General features: G+C 41.3%; 1 pseudogene; it reads right to left on the bottom strand.

Annotated features, from left to right (window-relative positions):
- Nucleotides 1-2,296: 2,296 nt before the first annotated feature.
- LOC138398008 (GTP-binding nuclear protein Ran-like) lies at nt 2,297-11,906 on the bottom strand (annotated as a pseudogene).
- Nucleotides 11,907-26,720: the final 14,814 nt, after the last annotated feature.

Raw genomic sequence — 26,720 nt, 5'->3', positions numbered from 1 at the left:
ATCTCTCAGATGCACTGAAGTAAGAAAAACTGAAAGGAAAAAAGCTGTGCTTCACAGACTTTGAAGAAGATGGGAAAAAGAATTTTCTTTCTCCTTTTCCTACACTGCTAAGCCCTGAAGAGTTGGCCTAGAAACAGAGACGAAGAAACCAGTAAGTATGTGCATCTGGTTATATAGGCCTGGCTTCAGTGGGATATAACACAGGCTCAGAAAGCCAACAGCAATCAAAAGCAAAGAGCGCAAAATTCCTCTGTCAGCAGCTGTGTTGGCAACGCTGGTCATCTGGAGACCAAAATGGACAATTTGATATGAGCGAGAGGGAGCAAAGGGAGGACTGAATTTGCCCCCCAGTGTGCAGCACTATGACCCACTCACTGAAATTTTCTTCCACCCAACAAGCTGCTACAGACCCTTGCATTTTATCTACTCTCAGAAATTAACTTTCATAATACAACATAAAGAATTTAATAATTTGTAATTCCAAAAGTTAAATACTCCTTCTCACTGGAGTAATTATAAATAAACATGAATTACATGTAAGGTCATATGCAATGAGTAACAGGAATCTATTGAAGGAAGCTATTTAAATACAAACTGCTGAGGATTTCTCCCCCAGGGTGACTTTTCTGAACTTGGTACTAGAGCTATTCTTAGATCCAACTTTCATTAGAAATGCTGCGTCACCTTTTATAGAAGAATGCATTTTATAATGGCAAATATATATACACCATTTTAGCAGGTGAATGGCATAACTCCTCTTACTAGCTAAACCTGACTTATTTAATGTACTATAAAATAGTGTCATTTCTACTAAGTATGCTACAACTTGCATCCCAATGAGTGCTTTCTCCTTCAAAAGTCATCTTCTTGGAGGCTGTATAATCATTGCAATGACTCTGACATTGGTCAAAGTTAACTTTTAGAACTGCTCTTTGAGAATGGCTGTCAGAGCTTGAGGCTTTTCTTTTCCCGTGGACTTGGTCATGGCTGTTAAATACCTTAAAGGTACTCTCCACCAATTCAGACATCAGCATCCCCAATCCCCCTTCTATTTATACTTCTTGTAGTTTACCTATATGACTTGAGCAGCTGCAGTCCTGTTACAATTAACAGTCCCCATTTTGGATGGAGGTTTATCTGAGGTAGCCAAAGCAAGGCCCTGCACTAGGGAGGAGTTTGGGGTCTGTGGTGTGGTGCTTATTCCTTCCCAGAGAATCACTGATGGCTGGATATACCCTAGTCACCTAGAAGCACCCTAAAAGGGACAGAGGGAGCAATGTAGTCTGAGGACGCTCACTTAAATAATTTTCCAATTAGGCTGTTGCTGTGACCATCAAAGTTTTAACCTCTGCTTATACCAAATATTACTACCCAGATCAGAACGCAAACATGCAAACAAACAGAACCAGCGACACTTAATAGATAGGCACACACATCCAAGTACCAAGTTCCTAGTCAAGAGTACCTCTGTGAGGGCACCCCCTCATTCTCTTTTCAACCAAAGGTGAAATCCCCCAACAACCCCTCCCCACCCTCTGCCACCACCTCCTAGAAGTCAACAAGAAAGGAGTTGAGAGGGTCAGTCACTTGTACTAACGTTACTCACCAAAAAAAAGAGTAAAAGATGTCTTCCAAAATCCAAACTTTTCTCTGCTGCAAAAATGGAAGCAAAATCACCTGAGGTCAGCAGCGCTGTGCTGGGGATGCAGGAGCCAGGATTGAATTGCCGAGTCAGTCAAACGTCCGGGCAGCTGCTCAGACCCGCTATTAGAGCCAATTCCTCACACGGGGCCAGTGAGACATGGGCAAAAAAAGTTCAGAAGGGACTTTAATTTAGGCCCATCTGGGGTGCCATTTTGTAATGGAACCAAACTGGATTTGTTTGCCCATGTGCAAGGGAAAGCCAAACACCAGGTTTCTGCAGAGAGAAAGGTTTATTGTCAGGCAGCCAAAACAAGGAGACAAGAGTCAGACTCAGATCTGTCTCCAGCATTGTCTTTTTATATGTTCCTAGTGACAAGAAATCTTTTGCTTTTGAGGTCAATTTCTATTTGTAAAGAGCAAAAAAATTTCTAAGCTCCATGATCAGTTATATGAGTAATTAAGACATTTATAAAATTATATTCTTAACTGCCACATTCACTGCAAGGCCCATTCATCTCCGTCAGCATCCCAAAGATGAAGTGCATATTCTGCTTAGAGATCTCACAAAGTGGCAAACACACTCCACCACTAACATCACAGGACAATCACCTGTAAAACTAGACTGCTGACGCTGGACTCCAGCTTCATTTTCTCACAGGTAATCATCTTTATCGGGGAGAGCAAATTCTAAATCATGTTTATATTGGGCTGCCAAAGCTAGGTCCAGGACAACCTGTGGTGGGGCAAGAGCAGGCATGGCTACAGACTCCAAGTTAGGGTCTCCAGTGAGTTTTCCAGCAAGCCAGAGGAAGGACTTTTCAAAGTTGTAGCTACTTTTGGCAAAAACATCATAGTACTAAAGATTCTTCTTTTCATGGAAGACAACAGATTTTGCCTTCTTTTTTCTATCCTAACGTCCACTTTGTTGCCACACAACATGATAAGGATGTTTTCATATACTCGTACCAGATCTCTATGTCGCTTAGGCACATTCTGTAACTCTCAATGTTATTTATACATTAAACATTATAATGGCATACTACGCTTAGATATAATAGCCATTTCTCAGCTCACCAAATTTTTTGTGGCCAGTCATGTCCCATACGCTGAACTTCATAGGCCCTCTGTGGTTGTGGAACACAAGGAGATGGACCTCAACACCCAAGGTGGCCACAAACTTCTCAAATTCACCCGTCAAGTGATGTTTCACAAGCTGTTTTGGAATGCAATTGTTTCCTTCCTGAGTTTCAAATATTGTGTAAGACTGCTAGAGTCATATCACAATATTCAGTGGTGAAATGTTTGTTACTGTCATTCCCATTCCTTGTTGTTTAGAATCAGAATAAAGTTGCATTTCAAATATCTTTTTAAAAAGAGGAATTAAAAAATGGAGGTTAACCACTTAATACAGGATGGATGTTTGCCATCAGTATGTTATCGTCGTCATCATCACGTCATTGAAAAGTATAAGAAAGTAGAGTTGGTTACAAACAAGCAAAAACCAAACAAAGCCAAGAAAGAGAGAGAATATGCATTACGGTGATATAAAGTATAATGAAAGGTGAATCAAAATAAATTATAAATATCTTATAAAAATTAAGGAAAATATGGGCCGGGCGCGGTGGCTCACGCCTGTAATCCTAGCACTCTGGGAGGCCGAGGTGGGCAGATCGTTTGAGCTCAGGAGTTCGAGACCAGCCTGAGCAAGAGCGAGACCCCACCTCTACTAAAAATAGAAAGAAATTATATGGACAGCTAAAAATATATATAGAAAAAATTAGCCAGGCATGGTGGCGCATGCCTGTAGTCCCAGCTACTCGGGAGGCTGAGACAGGAGGATCCCTTGAGCCCAGGAGTTTGAGGTTGCTGTGAGCTAGGCTGACGTCACGGCACTCACTCTAGCCTGGGCAACAGAGTGAGACTCTGTCTCAAAAAAAAAAAAAAAATTAAGGAAAATATTAAAATGATATCCTTGTATGGATTACTAATTGTCCCTCATAACAATTCAAAAAAAATGTTGAGCACAAATGTGGGATCACTGTTTGAACAAATATGTAATGTCCCAAGGTGATTACTACAAAGGACAGTCCATTTCCGTGTCACGTTATTTAGGTAAACTTTTTTTGAGTGTCCAATATGTAACATGCATACTATGTTGCTATGCTGGTCGTCAATGCAATCAGTATGAAAAATCCAATCCCAGTACTACCCTCTTAGCTAGGGCCCAGTGCTATCCTGGCTTGTTGACCACCACACCCGTAGCAAGAAGCACAGCATTAGCCCAACAGCCAATGGGCTAGGTATAGTAACCAAACAGACGATCAAATATTGTCATGGTCTCTTCTGGAACAACAACTCAATCTGCCAACAGCCCTGCAAAGCCACTTGGCCAGAGACCACAGAGCTGAGTGATACCTGCATTGAGAAATCGAAATAATTTAATTTGGTGACACCTCCAGAATAGTAGAATTCAGGATAGATAGGTAGGATATTCATCTCTGAACCGTCAGAGAAACCAAGAGCCCAAGGTCAAGATTGCACATTTATCACATTCTGAACTTTCCACACTATTGGTCTTTTCACATCATTGTATCTTCAGTTAATGCGTGTGTTGTCCAAAAAGTCAGCTTATCACTTTCCAGTTTCAAAAATTTAACTATGATTTAACAAACTAAGACAGGCATATAGATTCTGGTGTCTCTGTTTTTAAAAAGGTCTACTTTTTAGTAATATCTTATGTGAACATCCTTGTCCCTCGGTGACTTCTGCTGGATTGTCAAGGCCTAGATGTCAATAGTTAGTTTGTTCTTTCATGGCAGTTCCTGGCCTATAGTAGACTTTATATCCCTGAAAGTGACAATGCTGAATGTGGAAACTCATGCAGAAGTACATCTGACTAAGCCAATCTGGGACATAGCACCAAACAAGGACCACGTGGACCTACACACACACGGACATAGCAAGGTAAAAAAATCAGCAACATCATCCCTGTTTTAATTATTTTTGATGAAAAATATGTATGAATCATTTTCCTCACCCTAATTAAAAGGCTAATTTCATAAATAATTTCTCTCCAAAATTTTTTTATTAATTCTCTAAAAGAACTTCAACTGTTGTAATTATTAAGCAAATTCCTCAACAATCCTCCTTTCTTATACTCTGCTGGCTTAGTTTTCTGTTCTTCCTGTTTTTAGCCCTTGCTCAAAATTTGCCTTTGTAGAAACTTCTAGAGACACCCTACCACATTAGGTTCTACTAAAATATATTCTCAGATTACTGATTTCTTTGCTCCAAAGACCCAGATCTTTTTTTAATATGAGATATTTCTTCTACAAATTTGAGCAGTTCTTCTCCAGGATAGTTTTCTAATAAAACTTGCCCATTTTAAACAATTTATACAAATTCACATTTCTTTAGACCATTTTTATTAATTTTTCAGTATTCTGATCAGGGCCTCACTTATAAAGCCCAGTTAGGAGCCCTAAGTCAATAGTGTAAATGTCTTTGTGTTAATTCCACATAGAAAGTGGCAGTTTCTTTCCCATAGCTAATATCGGAGACTTGCTGCTAAATCCAAGCAGAACCCCAGATGTGCAGAAAGGAAGCCATCCATTGCGGTTTAAGGAGAAAGCTGACGGAACCAGTAAGTACATCTCAACAGTACTTACTGGTTACATCCTCCAAGAGGGACCAGTAGAGTCTCGCTTGTGAAGAGACTCTTAAAGAATGCATAGCCAGGCCTTCTTTGGGCTCTCTGGTGCCGTGTCCACTGGGCATTAACCCCTCTGATCTAGAAAATCAATCCACTGACAAACTTACCTAATACCTACTATGTGCAAGTCACTGAGCTTGACTCCAGGAACAAAGAAGTCTGAGGGAGGAGCTAGCATCGTCTATAGAGCACCTACTATATGCCAGGCACATTATAAACATTATTATCTCATTGAGTGTTCACATCAATCTGGGAGAGAGGTATTTTATCCTGTTACACAAATGAAGAAACTGTAGACAGACTAGTGAAGGGAGTTACCTAAGTTAATGGGTTGAATTGAATCCTCCAAAAAGATAAGCTCAAGTCCTAGCCCCCAGGACCTGTGAATGTGACCACAGTCCGAAATAGGACCTTTGCAGATGTACTCACATAATGATGAGGTCAGTCTAAATTAGGGTGGGCTTCAAATACAATGGAAATAAAAATGGTACCAAGTGGTTCTAGTCAACTGGTAGATATGTTGGTATCCTTATAAGAGAAAGGAAATACAGTGCAGTATCTTTATAAAAGAAAGGAAAAGGAGACTTGGATACAGAGGCAGGAGAAGGAGGCGATGTGAGGACAGAGGTAGAGATTGGAATGATGCATCTAAAAGCCAAGGAACACCAACATTGCTGGCAGCCACCAGAAGCTAGGAAGAGGCAAGGAAGGATCCTTCCCTAAGGCCTTCAGAGGGAGCATGAACCTTCCAATATCTTGATTTTGGATTTCTGGCCTCCAGAACTGTAAGAGAAAAGCCATGGAGTTTGTGGTAATTTGTTATAGCAGTCCTGGGACACTAAAACATGAGCATCACACAGCTGGTAAATAGCAGGGCTGGAGTTTGATCCCAGTTGTTTGCTCCTCAAATACCAGGCATAATTCATATACCATGCTTTCAAGGAAAAGTTTTGTTGCTACGTGATTCCTAGTCAAGGCTGCTCTAGACTTCATGAGCCAAGTAGAAGTAGTAAACTGGCAGAATCCAAACTAAGAGTTATAGATGCCCAAACTGCATTATGCAGTCTCTTGGAGAATTGATACATGGAAGATGTATAGCGGGATAGAAAGGATGCTAAAGAGCTGAGTCCAGAAACGAACAGTGATATTGACCATAAGAAGGCTAGGGCAAGTGATTTTACCTCTCCAGGTCTCAATTTCCTGTTCCCATCAGAGGTCAGGCTAAATATTCCCTGAGTTCCCAGACAACTGTGTAACCAGTTGGCTAGACCCACTTGAGACCATTTTTATTTCCACGTTTATTTCTTTGTTTGGTAAGTTTTATTTTGATTATTTATTTTTAAAATGTTTTGCCATTGGATTGGTCACATCTATATTTAAATGTTGCTTGTATCTGTTCATTCTCAGGCATTGGGAGTTAAAATAATGGAAATATTTCAATGCAAGGCACAGTATTTCTTGCTCTTTCTGAATTGACAGCAGCTCACACTTTAATAAAGGACCAAGCCGAAACAGTGCTCTTGTAGCCACAGCAGGTGCAAAAGAGAACTGGGCTGTTTCGAAGATAAGAGCAATGAACCGTTCCCAAAATAAATATTAATCTTTCGAAACCATCAACCATGCAGAGCAACATAAATACCAAATTGGATTGTCTTCCAGGATGACCTTTCTTTAGGAATGTAAAATAAGCAAAAATGCATCCGCTTTTACAGCTGTGGCTCTGAACAGAACCAAGCAAAGACCCCCAGTGACACATCCTGTTCAACCTGACAGGTGCAGAAAGTAGGCATTCTTAGCTAAGAAGAAGAACTAGGCTATTTTCATTCTGACTTGCCCTTCTTTGTGTGTGTCCAAAAGAGTGCTATTTATAAAAAGGTCTGAACTCAAAAGATGCAACAGAGGAGCTTTCGAGGCACCCTCCTAAACTGGTTCAGTTTCTTCTCTTTCAGCTACAGGAGCTGCCGTGACTGCCGTGACTGCCGACAGGGAGGGGAGAACGTGATTGCACGTGAGAAGAACGTGGAGACTGGAACTCTTCCTTCCCATCTCCCTCAGGAATTCTCTCTCAGAGGTGGTGATCCCACAGCCTCACAACATCACAATAGCTCCCTTGTATCATTTTAAGTGCACAACCAAGATTGTTATCAACAATATTATTGTTGTTATTTTTGCCTGTTCATCATTTTGATGTGGAAAATCTGATTCCCTGAGTTTAAATGTGCAATGTCTGTAGGGTGTGTGTGTGTGTGTGTGTGTGTGTGTGTACTTACACACATACATATTAAATTAGGCTGTCAATTGTTGTTGAATCAACAAGAAATGTTTCTTTAACCTTACAGGAAATGCCAATAAAATCAATAAATATTGAGAGTACTATGAGCAAGGTACTGTCCCAGCCATTTCGAAACAAAGATGATTCATTCAAAAAGTAAAGTGACTGCTAATGGGTATGAGGTTTCTTAATGCGGTGACGAAAATGTTCTGGAATTGGTGATGATAGCTATACAACTTTGTGAATATACTAAAAACCACTGAATTGTACACTTTAAAAGGGTGAATTATATCTCAATTTTCTTTAAAAAAAAAAAAAAAGATAAAGAATAGCTAGTATGTGCCAGAGACTCTGTGCTAGGCCCTGGATAAAAGGATAGCTAGTCTTTTGATTCACTTACTATGTGTCAGACTCTGTGCTAAGTCCTTTGCATACATCCTCATATTTGACCTTTATAACCTCTTCAGAGGAAGGGAGTATTAGTATCCCAATTTACAGCTGAGGAAATGGATTTAGAGATTTCCTTACTCAAAATCACATGTGTAAAATTAGGTGGAACCATGTGAAACCGCCATTTTGTAGGCAGTTTCTGTGTTCAAATGTCATCAGTTTCTTATAGCTCAATCTAATAAGTAACTACATCTCTCTGAGTTTATCAGTCAGATTAGGCAGCAAAGAACCATGAAAAAATAGGAGCCTAGGGCCATAAATGACAGTATATACTAGAAAGGACTTCACATGAGTGAGAAATAAGCTTCTATGTGTGAGGCCACAAACAATTTGAGTTTTATTTCTTGTAGGACCTAGCACCACTTACTCTAACTAATATAACGTATCTACTGGAATCCAGAGGCTGTGTTCTTGTCTCCTTCAAGGAGTTTAGAATCTGCTGTTGATAGATACATGTGCAATGTAGTAGAATACTAGAATCAAAAATAGAAATGGGTAAGTTCCACAAGAGTAGAATAAGTAATGAATTAAAGGGTTAACGTAACAGAGAACACAGAAAAAACAATAGCTTGACCAAATAAGGGGCTTATTCTTCTCAAAAAGCAAGAAGCCTGGAGGCATGCAGCACAGGGCTGGAAGGCTATCTTCATGATTTCATTAGGGACCCAACGTATGTCTTCCTTTCCACCCCACCACCCCTGGCATGCGGCATTCTGTGAAGAAAGGATAAGTCAAAGGACAAAGGTACCTTACCAGTCAAATCAATCCCCTTTTAAAGAGCTTCCTCTGAAGTCCCTCCGAGGAATAACTACTTGGCAAGAACTATGTTAGTGACTGCTTTTGGCTTCAAGGGAGACTGTGAAATATGATTATTTTTAAGATGGTCACATTTATTACCCTGTACAAAATTAGAATGCTGTTAGTAATGGAAAATGGAGAATGAGCAGTAGGAAGGCAACATTCTGTCTCATACAGGAAGAAAGTTCAAAAGCCTGGGTAGCCAAATGTCTACTACAGGGGTCAGCCATGATTTGAACCCAAGTCTGATTGCTCCAGAGCCCATACTCTTAACCCCAGGTTATGCTGACTCCTCCCTGGAGTATATAGTCTAGAAAAGCACACACACTACTTACTATAACATAAGGATAGTATATTAGATTCCTATTGCTGGTGTAACATATGACCACCAACTTGGTATCTTAAAATAACATAAATTTCTTGCCTTACAGTTCCAGAGGCCAGAAATCTGAAGTCAGTTTCACTGGGCTAAAGTCAAGATATTGGCAAGGCTGGTTCCTTCTAGAGACTCTAATCAATTTCCTTGTCCTTCTTAACATCTGGAGGCTACTCACTTTCCCTGGTTCACAGCCCCTTTCTTGAATTACTCCAACCTTTTACGTCTGTGTCACTTCTCCTTCTTTCGTGGTCAAATCTCCCTCTGTCTCCCTCTTGTAAGGACACTTGTGATTATATTTGGGGCCCATCTAGGTAATTCAGGATAACCTCTCCATCTCAAGATTCTTAACCTAATCACATCTGCAAAGTCCCTTTTGCTATCTAAGGTAAAATCCACAGGTTCCAGGGATTAGGATGTGGATCATTATTCAGCCTACCACAAATAGTAAGTTGGAAATTAATAAGTGCAAAGGGGGAAAAAGGATGACAACATTGGCAAGTGCCTTGAAAAGGAGAAAACTGGGAACCATAGGGATTCAGGAAGTCAAAAGATAGATACCGCTTGGAGAGATAGAAAGAGGAGTAAACAATTTGGAAATAGAAAGATAATACAGACAGCCTATGGAACAAGTGGAATAATTCTGGTCCACAAATAAGCTGGGTCAGAGCTGGAGGAAAGAATTTGAGACAAAGAGACTTCATTAGAGTTTACCTCCAAAGCTGGACTAAGGAGATTGAAGATCACTCGTGAGCCTGGGAATGTGTTCTAAGCATTTGTGCCCTTCTGTGTCCTTTCCAATGCCATAAGGCAGCTCTGTCCCCTCCTGAAAGTTGGAAAGCCTCAGGGCGAAGACTTGGGGAAAGCAGCAGAGGCACCCAGGACACCCTCAGGTTGGTGCTCACACTGACCCTGAACTTGCAGCACTCTGAGAGCCAGTGCCTCCTTACTCCTTAAATTTAGTCCACTAGGCACCTCATTTCTCTTACCCTAGTCCCAGCTCTGGAGAATATATAGATAAGCAAGGCCTTGAGGCCTTGAGGAGTATACCAAGCCCTGAACAATGTAAAAAAAAGACATTTTAAGCTATATAATTTACCAATCTTCCTCCTGTTATGACCCCTTACAGGCACCTTAATTTCTGAGACTAGACAATTTTGATGAAGAAGGCATTCCTTCACCCAGAGGACCCTCAAACAAAAGCTGAATGTCTCCTGCCATTTGCTTTAGGTTAACTTTCAAGTCATCAAAGTTCAAGTGCCTTAAAAAGATATAAAAGGAAGCCCCAATCCAGTGGATTTCTCCTTGCAACAGGCCTGCAGGGTCCTCAAGCAGGTCTCTGTGAGGACAAAGGGAAGGACCTAGAAGGCCTGGCTGCTCACACCCTGGTGTGATCTTGATCCTGTGGACCATCTGTGCACGCTCATTTGCTGGTTTGGTGGTAAAACAAAGCAAAGGGTGAAAAAGAAATAAGGATTGAAAGTATCGGCTGTGGTTTGGAGATGGTTTATTTGCGCCCACCAAAACTCGTGTTGAAATTGGATCCCCACTGTGGTGGTGTTGGGCCTAGTGGGAGGTGTTTGGGTCATGGGAGTGGGATCCATCACAATAGATTAATGCCCTCCTTTGGGGGTAAGTGTGTCCTTCATTAGTTCCTGCTAGAGCTGGTTGTTAAAGAGAGTCCAGTACCTTCCCCCCACCCTGCTTCCTCTCTTGCCATGTGATCTCTGCACACACTGGTTCCCCTCCACCTTCTGTGATTGGAAGCAGCCTGAGGCCCTTACCAGATGCAGATGCCCAATCTTGAACTTCCCAGCCATCACAATCATAAGCCAAATAAACATTGTTTTCTTTACAAATTACTCAGCCTCAGGTATTCTGTTACAGAGACAATAAACGGACTAAGACAATATCAAAATCTAAACAGGAATGTTTTTTCTTATTATGTTGAAAGGACATGTAGCTTCTTCTAATGAGGTTGTCTCAGAGAAAAGAGAAAAGGGTCCAAAAATGCAGCAGAAAGAAAGAATCCAGGGATGTTTGTTTGATAATTATACTTTAAGCTCATGTTCCCCACAAGGATTGGGAAGAGAGGTCAGTTTGGAGGATGGATGACTGGCTCCTGGGCAGGGTTCCTCAACCTCGACAGTACTGTACTTGGAGTCAGATAATTCTTTGCAGTTGGGGACTCTGCTGTGCATTGTGGGGTATTTAGCAGCATCCTTGGCCTGTACCCACTGGATGTCAGTGACACCCCTGCCCCAATTGTGGCAACCAAAAAATGTCTCCAAATACTGCCAAATGTTCCCTGGGGGCAAAAGAGTCCCTGACTGAGAAGCACAGCTTCTGGGCTGTCAGTGCTTCAGCTGAGTTAATAAAAGTAATTTTCCCATCACAGAATTCCTGTGAACTCTAAATGAAAAGAAAGGCAATAGTATTCTTCAAGATGACATGTCACAGAACAGTTATTCATCATTCCAGTTACCCTAGAATAATATCTAAAAATATACTACAACCCAGTTTTTATGTATTATATGGAAGCTCTGACTTAGTGGAGGAATGAGGAACAAGGGGGCCTGCTATGCTTCTCACAGAGACTCAAAAACACCACATACCTCTCCATCCACAAAACTCACCTGCAGATGCTCCCTCATCCTGCCCTTCTTATTTGAAAATCATGCCAACAGGTACCACTACTAATTTTTCAAAATTTATAATTCAGGGAAATTCAATGGCAATCATCAGATAGGTGATAATTTTTTAAAGTGCTAAACTTTACATATATATAAAAAAAGTTCATAAAGCAACCCAGCTATCAGAGTTATATTCTCTAGGTACCAAAGGTAATAGTAAAATGGATGTTGGTGTAGCTTCAAGTGCTTCGATGCATCACCTCCATAGATGCTCACAACAAGGTGGGAAGGTGATCGGTGTCATTTTTATTCATCTGGTGTCCATGATAGTCACATAGATAATAGGTCTTTAACTACCTCTGTCATCAAAAAGAAAGTGCATGGTGCAGAGTTCCTGGAGAGAAACTGCCTATCAGGAACATCCCTCTCTGCAGCTCCTTTGTCCTCTCTCATGGTTTTCAAGGTAATCAAGTTGCTTAAAAGGGGGCACAGGCCTGTCATCCCTACCTTCTGCCCCTCCTTCAGCCCCATCCCCTCTCCTACTAGTTCTCCCTGCAGCTGCCGCTCTGCAGTTCTCTCCTCCCAGTAACATCAATTTTTCACAGCTTTAAGCCAGGCCTCTGTGCATCCTTAAAGCACCTCCCCTGATGCCTCCTGTACAGCTGGCTCAGTGATTACCTCTGGGATAGAACAGAGATGGACCATTAATTCTCAAAGCATGTCATCATTTCCTTGACTCTCTCCCTATGAGCAAGTCTAGGGGGTGGTCAGGGGAGGCTGCTGTTTTGCAAATTCCTCACGAAAGTGAGAAAAGCAAACAGCAGCAGAGGATGAATAGACAGCAAAGCTGCAATGGGGAAAGAGAACACCATTTTTAAAAGGCTCTTTCCTTAAAGAGGCTGCTGTAAAGATTCCATACTGTCCAAACAGGGCTGTCGATGTGCATTGTGCTTCCTTCTGTGCCTGCTGTTGGTTTTTCCTGTAGCCTTGTCCTCAATGAGACTGAGCCTGAGAGCTAAGCCACCCCTACCAACTGTAAATATCTATCCTCACACCAACTGATAAGTAATACGATGGCTGTACATCTTTGGACTTCAGGGTAGTTGTATTAGTTAGGGTTCTCTAAACAAAACAGAACCAATATGATATAGGGTGTGTGTGTGTGTCTGTGTGTGTGTGTTTGTTTGTCGGGAGGGAGAGAGATTTTAAGAAATTGGCTCACGTAATTGTGGGTGTTGGCAGGTCCAAAGTTTGCAGGGCAGGCCTGCAGACTGGAGACCCAGGGAAGAGTTGATGCTGCAGCTCAAGCTCAAGGCTGTCTGCAGCAGAATTCTCTTTTCCTTGAAGAATCTCAGTCTTTTCTCTTAAGGCTTTCAACTGATTGGATGAGGCCCACCCACATTATGGAGGGTAATCTGCTTTACTCAGAGTCTACTGATTTCACTGTTAATCACACCTGAAAAATACCTTCACAGCAACATCTAGACTCGTGTTTGACCAAGTTGACACAGAAAACTGACCTTCACAGTAGTCCTAAAAACCTACCTTGTAGAATAGGACTGGATCTGAATCTGGCTGCAATACAGGCAACTGTCCATAGGGGGCCTCTCTGAGGTGGCCTGAACTTGGAGGATCCACAGATAAATGGGAGGGTCTGCCTTCCGCATGCCTCTCACTGCCGTTTTGGTCAAGCCTGCTGCTCTAAAACTACAACTCCTGCTAGAGTCCCCAGTTTCTTCCCCAGATGATCATAATATTTGCACAACCCCTCCTACACAGGACGTTTGCTGGCCTTTGCCGCTAGTTCAAAGTCCCGAATGTTGGCTAGATCCTCAAGTGGGCCAAGAAAACAAATCATTGCAGCACTAATGTGGGGAGCCTGGAGCTATTCTGGGATGGGGGAGCCTGAGTTGGGCCCAAAAGCCAAGATAAGTAAGCACAATATTAATATAATGGAATGATTACTAGAATGGGACCAGGGTGACCTAGCACTATATTTGTCACTAACAAGCATTAATTAAGCACTGCCTCTCTATTTCCTCATTTGTAAAATGAGAGAGTTGGCCCAGGGATCCAGAGCTGTGTGGTCCATTCCAACTCGAAGACTCTTTGAGTCCTTTGTAATGTGGGCTCTGACTACAGGATACCCCAGCCAATCCACAGCCAAGCTGATCCATATTTTGGGAGACACAGTATTTTGGATTGCTATTACTTATTCTGCTATTCATTCACTTATTAATTCAAGAAATTTGTACCTACCCTATGCAAGAAAATCTCCCATGGCATTATGAGAAATATAAAAAAAATTTAAATACAGTATTCCTGACTCAAGGAACTTAAAATCCAGTTGGGAAGTAATTCGGTCAGGATGTATTTGGCTGCAAGTAATAGAATTAATACCTGACCAACAGTGGCTTAAGCATGGTAGACCTTTATTTATCTGCAATAAAAAAGTGTGGACATTCTGTAAAAGGAGAAAATATGGAGAAAGTAAAAGGATTGGTGGTTGCCAAGGGTTACAGGGGAGAAAGGGATGAATAGGCAGAGCACAGAGGATTTTTAAGGTGGTGAAACTACTCTGTATGACACTGTAATGGTGGATACATGTCATTATACATTTGTCCAAACCCATAAACTGCACAACACCAAGAGTGATCCCTAAGATCAACTGTGGACTTTGAATGATTGTGATGCGTGAATGTAGGTTCATCAATTGTAACAAATGAATCACTCCGGTTGGGGATGTTGATAATGGGGAGACCATGCATGTCTGGGAGCAGGAAGTGTAAGGGAAATCTCTGCATCTTCCTCCCAATTTTGAAAACTGCTCTAAAAAAAAGTCTGGAGGTTGGCAGTTCTGGGACTGGTTCAGGGCTCAGTGACATCACCAAGCACACAGCCTCTCCCCAACAGCCTTTCAGTGTCTTGTCCTTCGACTTGTCACCTGGTGACAACAAGACAGCCTGTCACAACTCCAAGCTCTACATCATCACACTAGTGCCTCAGGAAGGAAAGTAGAAGACATAAAGAAAAAAAGCTTTTTGCCTGACAGGCTCTAATTTTTTCTTTAGGAAAAAAAGTTCTTTCCAGGTGCACAACAGACGTCCTCTTTCATCTTATCGTCTGCATTTGGGTCACAGTCCCAACCCTAGGCTGATCCTGATGAAGGGAAATGGGATTCCTGTTATGATTTCTCTCTGGGTGCCTCTATGAGAGCTGGCCAGGAGGGAAAAAAATGGCTCACAGGGGGAAAAAATAAATATATTCAAAAGAAAATTCAGATGTTCATATGTTCACAGTCAGAATATATATTTGTATATATTTCTTTTCTAGATATAGTCAAAAGAAAATTCAGACATTCATATATTCATAGGGATAATATATATACATATATATGTACCGTATTTATTGTCTATGCATATAGTCAAAAGAAAATTCAGAGAGATTTATTTTATTAGGGAGAAAAAATAATTTTTTCCTCAACCCCTCATAGTTCTTAGCTGGGACACCTATAACAAAAGATGGATTAACAAGAGAAAAATAAACAAGTGTATTAATGCATGCAACACACATCATGTGGAAGAAACCTCAGTGAAACATAAAGCAGTGGCTTAGAACTCTGGCCTATATAGCAGCTTTAATAAAGAATAATAAATTTGTGGGGAAGTGATAGGACAAAAGAAAGCATTTCTTGGCTTCGAACCATGGGAAACTGTGGGAGGGTAAATGTTGGAGGAAAGGTTCCTCCGGTGCCTTCCCTGGACTGATAAGTTAGAGCTGTCTCCAGTAAAGGAAAATCTATATATTATCTTTAGGCAGAAAAGAGGGGAGATAGAGCTTTTCCTCCACTTGCTTGTTCTTAATTACCTTTAGCTCTAAAATAATTTCTATGTCAAAGAGACATATTTTGAGGTAACGTATTCTGATTTCTTTCAACTTGATATTAATAAAAACTTCAAAACTGAAAGATAAGAGTGCCCTTCTCATAAAGTTTAGAGTTAGGTTTACAAAGAGTAAAAGAGGACCCTCACAGAGCTTAATTCTTATTGGTTATTTTATAGTATCTTTTCCTTTTAGGGCAAGCAGGTTACTTAGGCCATAGCTGATTGGCTGCAGTGTGCTGAGTCATTCTGACTACGAAAAAAAGCTCAGCTTCCTTTATAGTTTAAGTGGGTATTTCAGGAAATGGGTCTTAATGAGTTTTGCTGAGCTAGATATGGGCCCATTGGCTCAGAGGCAAAAGTCAGTCCTGGCCTCGGTTTTTATTTTTATTTAACAATATATAGTCAGTATAAGCATTAAACAGTACAATCCTAGAATGAACAAGAATCACTTTTCAACAGGCCAGCATTCTACTCCTGGTCTCCCACCTCTCTTTGTATCTATATGACATTGGTTAAGGTACAAGCTGGAGGCCTGAAGGCCTTTTCCCTCCTCCATAAAAGTAGCAATGGAGAAGATGGAGTGAGTCCAGTGAATTCTCTATCCTTCCTACTTAAAAACAAATTTGGTCCCAGTTTTTGGTTGGTTTTTTTTCTTTTTTTTTTTTTTTTGAGACAGTCTCACTCTGTCATCCTGGCTAGAGAGCAGCGACATCACCATAGCTCACTGCCACCTCAAACTCCTGGGCTTAGGTGATTCTCCTGCCTCAGCCTCCAGAGTAGCTGGGAGTATAGGCATGTGCTACCATGCCCGGCTAATTTTTCTTTCTTTCTTCCTTTTCTTTTTTTTTTTTTCTCTTTCTTTTGTAGAAACAGGGTCTCACTCTTGCTCAGGCTGGTCTTGAACTCCTGAGCTCAAGTGATCCTCCTATCTCAGCCTCCCAGAGTGCTAGGATTACAGGTATGAGCCATCACACCCAGCCCTAGCTTTAGATTGTGGAGTAAAAGTGTATTACAAGAGATGACTACTCTCTCAGATGTAGGCCCTGACAACCCCTGTCCTGTGAAAGCCAGCCCAGCTCCTTCAGCCCTACAAGATCAGACTAATCTCATCCTCTGTTGAAAGAGAGAACGTAGGTTGAGATACTCAGCTAGGCTTTGAACTCTGGCCTAGAGACACTTGGCAAATCACTGAGATGTTCTACTTTTCTCCTCTGGAAGGAAGATGGTGCTGCAATCGTATCTAACTCAAAGAGCTGTTGAAAGGACCAAAAGAGAGAAAATACATTAAGCACTTAGCACAGTGCTTGGCGCATGGTAATTGCTTAATAAACGTTGGAGTTCAAATTATGGTCTTACTTTTCTAAATGGATTATAAGATTGAAGCAAGGACAATATCTAATATCTTATTCACTTTTTTCCTTTACTGACAGCCCACCTCCCTACCTACCTAGCACAGTGTGTCAGATTTCGATTAAGAATGAATGAATGAAAACCGTACCATGCTAGTGGGTCAGCAGAATCAACATTGTTAAAATGTCTATGCTACCCAAAGTAATCTACAGAGTCAATGCAATCCCTATTAAAATACCAAAATCATTTTTCACAGATATAGAAAAAATAATTTTACACTTCATATGGAACCAGAGAAGACCCCGTATAGCAAAAGCAATCCTAGGCAAAAAGAATAAAATGAGAGGCATCAATTTACCAGACTTCAAACTATACTACAAGGCTATAGTAATTAAAACAGTATGGTACTGGCACAAGAACAGAGACATAGACTTATGGAACAGAACTGAGAAACCAGATATAAAACTAGCCTCATATAGCCATCTAATCTTTGACAAAGTGGACAAAAACATACACTGGGGAAAAGAATCCTTATTCAATAAATGGTGCAAGGAGAACTGGATAGCCACATGTAGAAGACTGAAACAGGATCCACACATTTTACCTCTCACAAAAGCCAACTCACAGTGGATGACAGACTTAAACCTAAGGAGTGAAACTATAAGAATTCTAGAGAAAAACATTGGAAATACTCTTCTAGACATTGGCCTAGGCAAAGAATTTATGAAGAAGACCCCAAAGGCAATCACAGCACAACAAAAATGAATAAATGGAACCTGATCAAATTAAAAAGCTTTTGCACAGCCAAAGAAATTATCACAAGAGCAAACAGGCAACCTACAGAATGGGAGAATATATTCACACACTACACATCTGATAAAGGGCTAATAACTAGAATCTATTTAGAACTCAGGAAAATCAGCAAGAAAAAATCAAACAACCCTATCAAAAAGTGGGCAAAGGACATGAACAGAAATTTTTCAAAAGAAGACAGAATAATGGCCAACAAACATATGAAAAAATGCTCAACATCTCTAATCATCAGGGAAATGCAAATCAAAACCACAATGAGATATCACTTAACCCCAGTGAGAATGGCCTTTATCAAAAAGTCCCAAAACAATACATGTTGGTGTGGATGTGGAGAGACAGGAACATTCATACACTGCTGGTGGGACTGCAAACTAATGCAACCTCTGTGGAAAGCAATATGGAGATACCTTAACAGATACAAGTAGAACTACCATTTGATCCAGCAATCCCATTACTGGGCATCTACCCAAAAGAACAAAATACATTCTATAAAAAAAAGACACCTGCACCCGAATGTTTATAGCAGCACAATTCACAATTGCAAAGATGTGGAAACAACTCAAGTGCCCATCAATCCATGAGTGGATTAATAAAATGCGGTATATGTATACCATAGAGTACTATTCAGCTATAAGAAACAATGGTGATATAGCACCCCTTGTATTTTCCTGGATAGAGCTGGAACCCATTCTACTAAGTGAAGTATCCCAAGAATGGAAAAATAAGCACCACATGTACTCACCATCAAATTGGTTTCTCTGATCAACACCAAAGTGCACATACAGGAATAACATTCATCAGGCTTCGGGCAGATGGGAGGGGGGATGAGGGGATGGGTATATACATACATAGTAAGTGCGATGCGCACCGTCTGGGGGATGGACACACTTGAAGCTCTGACTGGGGGGGAGGAGGAGGCAAGGGCAATATACATTACCTAAACATTTATACCCCCATAATAAACTGAAATTAAAAAAAGAATGAATGAATGAATGCTATCTCACATACATTAGGAAGGCTATTATCCAAGAGGATTGGCATCAACTTCTTCCAGACTCCCATAAATACTGATATTTTGACCTCCTCCCATGAGTCACGGATGTTCTTAATGGCATCTAGAATGGTGAATCCTTTCCAGAATATTTTGAATTTACTTTGCCCAAATCCTCAGAGGAATCATTATCTATGGCAGCCATAGCCTTATGAAATCTATTTCTTAAATAATAAAACTTGAAAGCCGAAATTACTCCTTGATCCTTGGGCTGCAGAATAGATGTTGTGTTAGCAGGCATGAAAAATCACTAATCTCCTTGTACATCTCAATCAGAGTTCTGGGATGACCAGGTACATTGCCAATGAGCAATAATATGTTGAAACAAATATTTTTGTCTGAGCAGTAGGTCTCAACAAGTGGGCTTAAAATATTCAGTAACCATGCTGTAAACAAGTGTTCTGTCTTCCAGGCTTTGTTCCATTTATGGAGCACAGGTAGAGTAGATTTAGCATAATTCTTAAAGGGCACTAGGATTTTTGGAATGGCAAATGAGCATTGGCTTCAACTTAAAGTCACCAGCTGCATTAGCCCGTAACAAGAGAGCTAGCCTGTTCTTTGAAGCTTTGGAGCCAGGCAGTGACTTCTCTTCCCTAGGTATTTAAGTCCTAGATGGCATCTTCTCCCAACAGAAGGCTGTTTCATCTACATTAAAAATCTATTGTTTAGTGTAGTCACCTTCATCAATTATCTTACCTAGATATTTTGGATTACTTGCTCCAGCTTCTACATTCGCACTTGCTGCTTCACCTTGCACTTTTGTTTTATGGGAATGGCTTCTTTTCTTAAACCTCATGAACCAACCCTCTGCTAATTTCTTCTGAAGCTTCCTCACCTTTCTCAGCTTTCATAGAATTAAAGAGAGTTAGGGCCTTGATCTGGATTAGGCTTAGGCTTAAGGGAATATTGTGGTTGGTTTGATCTTCCATCCAGACCATACAAATGTTATCAGCAAAAACGTTGTTGCTCTTTCTTATCATTCACATGTTCACTGGAGTAGCACTTTTAATTTTAATGTCCTTCAAGAATTTTTTCTTTGCATTCACAATTTGGCTGTTTGGCATAAGAGGCATAAGAGGCCTAGCTTTTTTTTTTTTTTTTTTTTTTTTTTTTTAGAGACAGAGTCTCACTCTCTCACCCAGGCTGGATAGAGGGCAGTGGCCTGATCATAGCTCACTACAACTTCAAACTCCTGGGCTCAAGTAATCCTCCTGCCTCAGCCCCCTGTTTTCTTGGTTTTTGACATATCTTCCTCACTAAACTTAATCATTTTTGAATTAAAGTGAAAGACATGTGACTCTTCCTTTCATTGAATACTTAGAGGCCATCGTAGGGTTATGAATTGGCCTAATTTCAATACTGTTGTGTCTCAGAGAATAGAGAGACCCAAGGAGAGGGGGAGGGATGGGGAACGACCAGTCAGTGGAACAGTCAGAACACACACATTTATTGGTTTGTGACACCCCAAAACCATGACTATAGTAACATCAAAGATCATGATCACAGATCACTATAACAGATATAATAATAATGAAGAAATTTGAAATATTACAAGAATTACCGAAATGTAACAAACAGACACAAAGTGAGCACATGTTGGAAAAATGGAGCCAATTGACTTGCTTCAAGATTTAGTTGCCACAAACCTTCAATTTGTAAAAAACATAATACCCTTAAAGTGCAATGAAATGAGGTACATCTGTACTTTAAGAGTGACTTTATCATATGTGAATTATATCTCATAATATATTCATAAATAAATATATATAATTATATCTCATAAATAAAGCTGTCATTTAAAAAATGAGTGGACAAATGAGGTTCTAAGTATATCCAGATCATTGGGATTATTTTAATTCAGTGTCAATTCCAGCAGAAGGGAGGTTGTCATGAGTCATTTGGGTCAGAAATACAGGTATCAAAAGGTTCAAATAGGTACTCTTAGCAAACCTTAGTCTCAGAGACCCAGGAACTTTTGGGATTTGCTGGCTAATAGCCTGCCAAGAGCTGTTAGAAGCCCTAGGGCTAGGCGTTGAGGAGGACCCACATCTCTCTGGAACCACTAGATTATCTAACTAGGCAGTTTCTTCAAGGCCCTAGGACTAGAGGCAGTACATCTATTCCCTGAGAAACACCCTACAGGGAATTCAGTTTACTACTTGCCATTATAATGATGTAATTGCATGCTACTCATCGATAATGTGCAAAAACAATCACAAGAGAGTATAAACAAACAGCTGGTGAGCAACCTCCTTGCAAAATGCTAAAGGCAAACTTCAAAAGATTTTTTTTCAATCAGTTTTAAAAAGCTGATGCAGTAATCCCAAATGTGCAGCAGAGCATATGTGACAGCTCGGAAGCAACAGTGACACATTCGGTAAAATGGCACATTGTCAGAACCATTCGCAGGAGAAAACCTGAAAGCAGTGATGAGGCTGAAAGTGGAACTGCAATGCACTGGCAGGCCTTTATTTCCATCAATGATCCAAACTTTTCATGCTTAAAAACACCTTCTGTCCCCATAACACATTTTCACACAGCACATAAATTTCAAGTTGCTTCTCCTGAAAATGCTTTTCTCACCCACCCGACAGGAGCCTAGAAGACTTATTCACAAAGCTCTGCCCAAACAAAGCCTTTGGGCTTGTTGTCCGGGGTAACGTCCAGAGCACGTCTGGTTCTCAAGCCCACCAACCTACACTGCACAAGGACCTGGAGCTGTATTTCTAACAACCAAAATGGGGCTTCTAGAATTGAGTCTTGGAAAAAAAACAAAAGAAATGAAGTATTTGAAACTTACCAAACCATCACTATGGTTGAAATATGATCACATGTAAACAATTCATACGGGCCTGGATATAATAATGATTATAAGCATAACAGGTATAGTTTTATTCATTGCCTATCCATCTTGACCAAGGCACTGGTAACTTCTGCAAGCCCCAGCAAAGAAAGGCAGAGTCTTGAGCCCAACCAGGTTCATCATCTGAACCCCACTGTATTGGATGTCCTTCCTGCCACCTCTTGTGGGTTCCAACCAAGGTGTGACAGGCTCTGAGTATTTCCTTAGTTCTGATCCACAGAACATGAGCTGGCTTCATTCCCTGTGATTGCTTCATTTTATTCTTTTTTAAAATTAATATATAATCTGCATGCCATAAAATTCACCCTTTAGAAGTGTACAATTCAGTGGCTTTCAGTATATTTGCAAGGTTGTACAGCTATCACCACTATTTAATTCCAGAATATTTTCATCACCTCAAAAAGAATTTTCCTGCCCATTAGCAGTCATTGCCATTTCTTCCTTCCCCCAGCCCCTGGAGACCTATGTCTACATCTAATGTCTATGTCTCTAGGTTTTCTTATTCTGGACAAATTCTGTCTAAATGGAATCATACAATATGTGGTCTTCTGTGTCTGACTTGTTTCTTAGCAAATGTTTTGGAGGTTCATCCATGCTGTTTCATGTATCAGGACTTCATTCCTTTTTCTGATTGAGTAATATTCCACTGTACAGGTATACCATATTTTGTTTATCCATTCATCAGTTGGTAGAGATTTGTGTTTTTGGATGTTATGAATAATGTTGCTGTGAGTTTGTGTCTATAGGTTTTTATGTCAACACGTGTTTTCAGTCCTCTTGGGTATACACGTAGCAGTAGAATTGCTGAGTCATCTGGGGACTCTACGTTGAACTTTTTGAGGAGCTGCCAGAGCAGCCGCACCCTTTTCCATCTGTGGTTGCTTATGCTATGGCAGTGGTAGGGCCTTTCCTTGCCTTCTGCATTTCATGCCCCTCGTATTCCACCTGAGCCTCAAGTGACTCCTGCAACACACTTCTAGATATGTTTTTGTTTTCTCCTCCAACTTGCCCCATGTCAAAGCGGAGTAACCTGCTCCCAAGCAAAGAGCAAGGAAAGAGAACAAAAATGCACCAAGAGCCAGCTGCACACCAAGCACTGTACTCCATGATTTATGTGTTTAGTTTTTTTGTTACTCACAATGGGATAGATGCCATTGTCCCCCCCTTATCAATGAGGAAACGGAAAAGTCTGTGCTAGTTTCATTGCTTCAAGCTGCTTCTCAGGCCTCCAAGAATGTGCTTCTCAAACTGTGCACCACAGAAACTGACGGAGGTGCTTCAGGGGTTCAGCAAAAAATAACATTTTCTGCCAAGCATTGAATCTTTAACATTCTTGAAAAAGTCATGCTTTATTTTTATCTATTTTGTAGTTCTATGAAGACCTTGTCAGCCTCATTCACTACTGTTTGCCCAGGGCTTAGAATAATACGTGGCATACAGTAATTGTGTAATAAGTATTTACCTCGTGAATGAATTTTTCTGTTACAACTTTGGCAAATCATTATGGTAAGGCATTGCTTCCCACACCTGGAAAAGTAAAAAATTGCCCATTGAGTATTTTTAAATTGCCCATAGAGTACCTTGAAAAACATAATTCATTGGGCCCTGCTGAATCAGACCCCCTATGGTGGGAACTGGAATCATTGCGATCAAATCTCCCCCGGTGATGCTGATGGAGCTTTCTGCAGATGCTATTTTGGGTGCCACTGCTCTGAAAGGTGCTGGCTTTGTTCGTCTGGCTTCAGTGCCAGTGACATCGTGGTTACCTTCCCAGGCCTAGGAGATCTTATTCTGGTCCAGAGCCACATCAGCAACTGTACAATCAGGGGTCTTTTTCTGGATCCGTTGTCACTACAGTCCATTAACTACTGCTGGCTTCACTCTAACCATGAGACCTTTCAATGCGACCAGTGATTCTGCACATCTGAAGAGCACCAGAGGTCAGTCTTTCCCCAGACCTCTGCTTCAGACCTGCTTTCTTACTATTAACTAACAGGGGTTAAATCTGTGCTAGCTTGAACATCACAAGTTCTCTGTGGCTGGAGAAAATAATCTTAACACTTCTTATATTCTATAACTCTTTACCCCTACATCTCCCCAAGGACCTGAGGGATAAACACATGCCATGCAAGCAAGTATGGGATTCCCCATTACCCTCCACCTATAGAAAGGTGTTCCCACAAGTTCAGTTCCCATAGGCTCGGTTCTGCTTTCAAAGTCAAAGACAGTGTAAGAAGTTGTAATATCTTCCATTCCATTCCATTATGCGGGGTCCACCCACTGATGGGGGACCTAAAGAGAAAAAAAAAAAAAACTCCTGACTCACTTTTATTTTCTCATTTCAAGTCTCACTTCCCCTTTTCCCCTAGGAGGAAGAAGGACTTTATCATACTAGCAAATTTAATGATTCTCTAGAGATATGCAGTTATTTATCTACAGTCAGAGTAGACCCACAGAATAAGGAGCAGGCCATGGCACTAGAGCTGCCCCTGAGGCAAAGTAGGGGTAGTGGAGTGAAGGGAGGGAAGGGGGAAGCAGGAAGGCACGGTGAGTCTGGAGGACTGCTAGGTAGAACGTAGTCAACACAGCACAGTAGCCACAAGGGTACAGCAATCTCCAACCCCAGTGCAAGAAAACCACTGGCACCAGGGACTTGAGAAGTCTCAAGATGGCCCCACCGATAGGCATAAGAAATCAAAACAGACTCTCTAGCATTTGCCACCTAAGATGTGGTTCTCCAACCAGCAGCAGCAACATCACCTGAGAGTTCATTAGAGATGCAGAATCTCAGGTCCCACCACCCAACTTAACAAGACCTCTGCATGATGTGAATGCATACTTAAAATGCTCTGAAGCAGCTTGAGAACAAGCACAACCCCGTATTAATCACAGTAGACAGTTCAGCTGAGGCTGGAACTGAGCAACTCTTAATCATTAGAATTGCCTGGAAAGATTCTGACATAGTAGGCTTCGGGTAGGGTGCAGGAACCTGTGTTTTCAGCAAGCACACAGATGATTCTGATTCCGGAGGTTCCAACTGGTTTAGTTCTGGACAGATGACATGAGGTTCCCACTTACGTGTGTACAGAATAATATTTTAAATTCTAACTAATTTTTTCTATGTATTTTTCTCTTTTGCCTATTGTCCATTTCTAGCAGAAAGTCCATTTGGAGGCCATTGCCATTTGGAAGGGATGTAAGAGGATGGAAAGCTAAGGAACAGTGACAGACAGACAGCCAGACAGACTTCTTCCTGACTGTGGCTCCCAAAACCCTAAAGCTCATAGTAGTACTAGAGGCACTAGACATAGCCCAGTGTTTAGAAGCAGGATTGGGGAACAAGAGGACTTTCCCACATCAGAAAAAAAAAATGTTTCATGGTGGGGAAAGGAGGGACAGGCAAAAGGACAGATGTCACTGAGGCCTGGAGACTAGGATTTTGTGCTGTGATTGCTGCAGAGAAGAAGTGGCCACCTCAGAGGTATTCCTATATCCTCAAGAATAGCATGGAATCATCCAGAAAAGGCCAGTGACTTGGAGGAGAAGTCTCTCTGATTTGCATGTTGGGGGACCGTCTTGGCAGGCACCTACGTGGACATGACTAGAGATCAGATGGGCCTTGGCCACCGCCACCACCATCATGCCTTAGTATTCTCAAGCCCTCCAGGTGCAGATGGGAACTTGGATAAATGCCCGTAGAATGGACAGGGTATTGAGTGTGAAGCCCAGTGGGTTAGGGACTCAGAATTAAGTTGTTACAGAAAATAAAGAAAGCTAGAATGTGTAGTGAAAATTATAGTAGATACATGGGAAGGTTGGCAGGACTGGAACTCAAGAAAATTCTTCCAAATAGTCCTCCAGTGGGGCCCTCACGTGGGCCCTCTTGCACAGCGGCCCCTCTTGCCACTAACTCCAACTTTTCTCCCCAGAATCCCCGCCTTTTCTCCCCAGAAACCCTATTTTCTCTGTTCTTTCTTTGTATACTTTCTTTATTCTCCTCAAAACTGCCTCTAATGGTCCAGCAGGAAACACCTCCATGACCCTTTAAATCTAGACAACCCAAACAACAGCGAAGGAAACAGCAATTCTCTTTTTGATCCACTTTCTCCTGGGCCAGGGAGAACCCAATTTTTCAAAACTCACAGCTTCCACTTCCCTCCCTGGAGAGAGTGACCCATGCAAATCCTTCCTGGAGAGGCCGGCCTCGTGTCTAGGGTGGCCTGAGGTGCTCTTGAATGGGCAGAGAAAAGGGCAGTGTTTCCATATTAAAACAAGATTAACTTTCTCATCTGGTACCCAAGTATTCTCACCAACATAGTTTTTCATCTGAAGTCAAAGTGAAATATGTCCTAGCTTTTGAGAGAAATGCCAGCTAATAACAGCTAAGGTAGTATCTTGATTTCCACATCTCTAACCTTCCCAAGCTCAGCTTTCCTAAAGCTTCAGGGATTTGCCACCTGAAAAATCAGCCCCAGAAAGATGAATTCCTATGAAAAGCATTTGCCTTGTAATTGGTTATGGAAATGAACCTTTAAGTGAGTTTCCAGGAGTAACAGTGGTCTGCGAGAGGCAATGGAACACTAACCTCCTCCTTCCCAAAGTGAGCACCAGGACTATGGCAGAGACGTATCCAGGATAGGAGAAAATCCCACACACATCTCCAGTCTCTGTTATTTCTGTGCAGAAACTTTTCCTCCTGGATCCAAAAAAACAACAAGATCTGGCCTTGCGCCAGCCCCACGTCTCCACACCTGCCAGCAGCCTCTCTAGCTGCCTGCCCCAGTGCTCCCTGGGGGACAGCAGCAGGAGGCTGTCTCTCCTCCAAACCCAGCAAGGTTTTTGCTCACTTTCCCAGTCAATGAAGTGGAATGAGC

This window comes from Eulemur rufifrons, chromosome 17 (genome assembly GCF_041146395.1).
Source record: "Eulemur rufifrons isolate Redbay chromosome 17, OSU_ERuf_1, whole genome shotgun sequence".
Lineage (NCBI taxonomy): Eukaryota > Metazoa > Chordata > Mammalia > Primates > Lemuridae > Eulemur > Eulemur rufifrons.
Note: the sequence above shows the minus strand (reverse complement) of the source record. Positions and strands in the feature narration are given on the sequence as shown.